This window comes from Echinops telfairi, unplaced genomic scaffold (genome assembly GCF_000313985.2).
Source record: "Echinops telfairi isolate 266 unplaced genomic scaffold, ASM31398v2 ScPeMD7_7;HRSCAF=31, whole genome shotgun sequence".
NCBI classification, from domain to species: domain Eukaryota; kingdom Metazoa; phylum Chordata; class Mammalia; order Afrosoricida; family Tenrecidae; genus Echinops; species Echinops telfairi.
This window is the reverse complement of record NW_022103904.1, coordinates 16,650,231-16,656,274: the sequence shown is the minus strand read 5'-3', so window position 1 is coordinate 16,656,274 and position 6,044 is coordinate 16,650,231.

Genomic DNA, 6,044 nt, shown 5'->3' with positions numbered 1-6,044 from the left:
TTAGACCAAGAGGACAAACTTAGCCAAAATCCCCCTCAGCACAGTTCCAGAAATACTAACTGTCTAAAATCTAAGAAGAAAATCTCACTTGATTAGCCAAGAAAAGAAGTACACCCAGACTCCTTTTGCCAATATGCCTTCCTGGGTCATGGGTCCAGGGTCTTTTAGGATGGTAACTGTTATTTGAACAGTGTTCATCAAGATGACTCAGCACAATTACTAGCTTTATGAAGCTCCTCATATATATATGTATATTTCTATATCTCTATTTAATACAAGGAGCCCTGATGGCACTGTGGGTTAGGCATTGGACTATTAATCACAAAGTTAGTGGTTCAAACTCATAAGCTACTAAGTAGTAGAAAAATAAAGCTGTCTGCTTCCAAAAAGATTTATAGCCTCAGAAATCCTATAGAGAGTGGCTGTGAGTTTAAATCAACTTGATAGCAATGGATTTGGTTTGTAGCATATTGAAATTTCATCTATATATCTATCCATCTATCATCTATCTACCTATCCATCTTTTTTAGTCTTGTAAAGAACACTTTTTGCTGGCCCTACCAGTCCCCGGGGAAGGCAGCAGATGAAGAGAAGAGCCCCAACATCTCAGCTTTAATGACATAGCAGCAAATCCTGCTGAAAGGAGAAATCAGACCCTGCTCCCTCATACAGCAGACCTTCAGAGGGGATGTCTACTGTCCCTCGGGCTTCCTAGCTGGCTCCTTCCCAGGCCTCTCTTGCCAAGATCACTAAAATCTCCTGGTCCATTCCTTTCAGGTAGAGCATGGAATGTGACTGATTGTCTTCTGCCATTTTGGCAACTTTTTATACTCAGCCTTTGTCTAGGCTCTAGGCAGTGAGCCAGTCTTCTCCAGGAGTCAGACCACCTTTGTTCTTTCAGTAGTTGTGGGATTGACAAAGAACAATGACTCTTCTTAGGATCCAGATCTATCATAGTCTAACCCCTGCCTTATGAGCCTGATCTGTTTCCTATTTGCCTATTGCAATTATATTTTTATGAGATGTCTTTAAATAGATGCCCTTAAAAATATGGTAGAGCACCCAGAAATCTGAGAATGCAGAACTCTCAAGTGCACACTTAATGAAAGTGCTGTAGCTCTGTTATGCAACGGTGGATGAATGGAGGGATGTTATCCATCATGTACTTACTGGATAGTAATAATGGATACTGGGTGGCACAGTTGGTAAGCACTTTTGACTAACAAAGAGATTACTGGTTCAAACCCATCATCCACTCAGCAAGAGGAAGTTGTGACTACCATGCAGATTGTAGCCTAAAACCCTACAGCTTAGCTCTATTTCGCCATGTAAGGCTGCTATGAGTTTGAATCAACTCATAAATTTCATTTTTATAATTATTTACTAAAGAAGGTTCATTTTTATAATTATTTACTAAAGAGAGTGGTGTTTTACTGTAGACTTCTTGCCTTTCGTGTGGGAGGCTTGGGTTTGGTTCTTAGTTGATGTACCATATATATAGCAACCACCAGGCCATCATTGGAGAATTACGGTTTATTACAAGTTTTAACATGTTCAACTAACATTTCCTTGGAAAGAAGGCATGGAAATTTCTCCTTCAATGAAGACTAGATAGATCACAAAAGTCCTAACTGCAACTGATTATGAGGATGACCCTGGTCCAGGATGCATTTCATCCTGCACTGCGTGAGTCCTACATTATGTCACGAGGCCAGGACACACTCCATAGCAGGGAACAACAGTGATCAAACTTATTAGAGAATGAGTCTCTTTTGAGGTTATCAATGAAAATGAATTGATTTATTCTGCATGATTTTCTTGCTTTATTAAAGTCACTTTGAAAGCTTTGAGATCCTAAAATGTTCATATTTTAATACTGTTGCTTCATTATTCAAATTGTTATGAAATTTCATTTTCATAAAATTTTCTTTTTAAAGCCATATTAATGTCATGTAAACTGATTGAAAAGTTAGATTCCCCTGCCCTGCAGGGGAGTATTTATGAGCTGATAAAGGAAATTGGTAATGTCTGGGTCTTGACTCCCTTGAGAACAATTGAAGTCAGGATCACTCATACATTTCTTTTCAATGATAATACATATTTAAAATAAATGTAAATAGGCCATTATAAAATAACTAACAAAATACATAGCTAAAATTTTAATAATGCCTCTGTTTAATAATAATAGTTATTATCACAGACAGAAAAGGTCAATTTTATACTTACAATATATTTCATTTATTGTGGTAGATAGAAAATAGGAATGATTATATATTATTTTGTCATTATTATTATTTTTGTCAGGCATTTTTATTATAAGTATTTTACTACTGGTTTTTAAGTAATAATTACAGCTTTAGCCATTCGGTTTATTGTGAAATTTCACTATTCTCAAAGAAATGACTGCTTTGAACATAGTAGAGAAATAAACTATAAAAGTAATAAAAATTAAGTCTATTAATTTGTTGTTGTTCTTTTCAAGTAAGAGATATAAAAAAAACTATCATTTAACAGCAGCTTACCTGGACAAAATATGTGAAATGCATATTTGGGGGAACAAAAGGAAGGTGATTCTCAAGCCGGTGTCTTGGTCTGTCCAGGAAGAAGCCAAGGGACCACATGGCTGAGAGGCTGAGGACCAGGGAGGAGGACTTGGTTAGTGACCCAGGAGCGGTGTTCCTACAGACCAATGACTACATCCTTACTCTTCTGTGCTCACAGCCTGTGGTGGACTGTTAACTTTCCTAATAGACCTTCTTAATACCAAGTATCACCTGTGAGCTCCGTGAGGCTATTGCAACGAAGATTGGCTCCAGCCTAGAAACAGAGTGCCCTGATGTCAGAAAAGGTAAAGAAGTATAAACGGAAGGAGCATATCTGACCTCTACTTCCTTGCAAAAGGAAGCCAGAAGAGCGAAAAAGGACTGAGAAATGTCACTGAAATTAGTAAATACATGTGATAGTATCTGAGACTCAATTAAATGTCACCTTAAGGGCAATGTAACTGTAACTGCATCTAAAATAGCACCTCTCTCTTAATTGTTCTGAGCTAAAAATTACTCTTCGGTGCTGGGCTGTTCAATGACTGACTAGTTACCCATCACTGAGCTCAGGTTTTTGTTTTTGTATTGTTTCTTGATTTATATCTTATAGTCATGTATCCCCACTTTCTACTCTCCCCTCAAATATGTTCTTCCTGTGCATTGAAATTCAAGATATTTTTCTTTTGAATTGATGATCTTTTTAGAGGTCTATGTTTGGCTTTTTTTCTCTCTTTACTCACTATTTTGGAGGGACTCGATGGGCTCAGTCTCCTGTAAGTTGGTTGTGAGGGTAGTCCTCTCAGTGTTGTTCATAGTGCTCTGTGGCTGTACACAGAATGCTCTGATGGTTAGGGATGTCCATAAGAGGTTGGTTCCTGTTTCATACTAGTTATTAAACATTTTGAACGCTAGCCTCATTGATCTACTAAATATTTGTATCACCAGAACTTAATATGGAACCTCAGACCATCCATTTGCTGTTCTGTCACATTTTATTATGTGTACTTTTTTATAGTTTTATTGGCACATAATCCATATATAATTCAATAAATTATGGATAAATTTTTCTGACGGTCTAAAGTAAGATTCTTTTAATCCTATTATCTGATAGATTTAGCATGAGAAATGGGGTTTATTATAGAAAACAATTTGATCCCTCTCCAAATACATGTACATACCTGCAAATGTCAAATTATCCATCTACATCACCTTTCCAACATATGCTACTAAATTTTACTTGGCCCAGAAATTAATCAAATTCCACCAATTTTCACATTAAGCAAAACAGAATTATTGCATTTCTGGGAACCAGTTGCATTTCTAACCAGCGCTAGGGTAAAACTATTGAAGGACATAATAGGCTAAGAGGTGAAATGACCTTGCTATCTTAGAAAATGAAAATAAAATCCTCTTCCATTAAGTCAATTTTCCCTGATGCTATATTGGGCTTCTGAGACTATAAATCTTTATAAAGGCAATATCCTCACCTTTCTCCAGAGGGACTTCTGGTGGGTTTGAACCATTGATCTGATAGTTAGCAGCACAACTTCTATTTACTCATGCACTATCAGAGATCCTTGGAAAGCATACCTATTTCTATCTTTTCTCACTGTTCCCCACTTTTTTATTATGATTTCACTGGATATTGGTTAATAGAAATTCTCCAGCTATTTGTCAAATTTCCCACTAAAAGTTTGTTTTCATTGTATTTCTTGGCAAAGTGGTGGAGAGAAGAGGCTGGGGTAAATGAACTTCATCTTTACAACCCTGGAATCCACTGGCTAAAGAAATGTTGTACAGTTAAAATATTTTTTTTTCAGTTAAAATATTTAGTCAATACTTTAGGCCTGCTTCCTTGTGATATTTCAGAATATTTTCTCATTCCATATCTCCTCTAGTTGGATTTTATTCCTAAATTACAGGGTAACTTTATGAAAAGGATTTGAGTTATGACAGATGTTTTTCTTTGGAACACCAGCCATCCACATAACACCATGAGGATGGCCTGTTAAAATGTTGGAGAAGTAATAGATGTGATTGTAAACTTTAAATCTGAAAATTATAACAAATTTCCTTAAATATCACTGTCAACCTTAGGATTTTGTTTAAGTATGTGGGTCTTTCAAAGTAAATTGATGTATTTTCAAAACCAAACATATTGTCTACCCTTTGGACTCTTTTATATCTATGCAATTCTCAATATTCTGAGATAATCTAATAGAAAAAATTTCCAGGTAGAAAGATATTCAGAAGTAGGTTGTGGTTTTAGAATATTTGTGAGGAAATAGAATAAAATATGTCTTATAAAATATGACACACATTGGATACCACTTAGACAACTTTTTCGTTTACCAATAAAAAATAGTCTCCCTTTGTAGTGTTTTCGGATTCTAATAATTTATACAGGCCTATATTTCTCTGTTATTTTCATAACTCTTAAAACCAAAACTCACTGCCATTGAATCAATGCTGACTCATAGCAACCTTATAGGACAAGGTAGAACTGTCCCTGTGAACTATCAAGACTATAACTCTTTACATTGATCCATAATCAATATTCATGGAAGCAGCAGTCAAGGGATCAAATGATGCATTGCATTAGGTAAGTATGCAGTATAAGACTTCTTTAACGTGTTAAAAAACAAGGATGTTACTTTAAGGACTATGTGTGCTTGACCCAAGGATATTTCCAAATACCTTTTATGTACGTGGAACTTGGATATTGAATAAGGAAGAATGAAAAAGAGTTGATCCATTGGATTTATAGTGTTGGAGAAGAATATTAAAAGTATCATGGATGGGCAAAAGAACAAACAAATCTGTCTTAGATGAACTATAGTCAGAATGCTCCTTACAGGCAAGGAGAGACCAGTCCCTGGAAAAGGAAACCAGTGAAAAAGAGGACCACCCTCAACAAGGTAGATGGATCAGGTGGCTGCAACAACGGGCTCCAACATAAAAACCACTGTGAAGATGGTTCAGGACCAAGCTTTGTTTCATTCCATTACACTAAAGGTGGCTGTGAATCAGAACTGACATGATGGCCCCTAACAACAATGACAACATCTCCGATATTCCCTACTCAGACAACATTCCCATGATTTCCCCTATTTCTTTATATATGTTTCTCTTCCGATCTCTTAACATTTTTAAAGCAGCCAGTTTAAAATCTTTTCTAGATATTCCAATACCTGGGGTTCCTAGGGGACAATTTCTACTGATTGTCTGTTTCTTCTTGTATACGGGTCAAATGTGCATCTTTCCTTTTACTTCTCATTTTGTCAAAAATAGAGCTTTTGAAATAATATAGTGCAAAAAATGTTAATAGTGCAGCTGTTCTTTATATCATGTTTTCCTCCTACTCAAGGTTTGCTGTTGTGGTTGTCTGTTGTTTATTTGTTTAGTGACTTCCGTCCTCTAGAATTTTCAAGTCTGTATCTTTGTTATGTGTCTTTATTCAGTTTCTAAAAACAAGAAAACATGCTGCTACCATGTGATTTC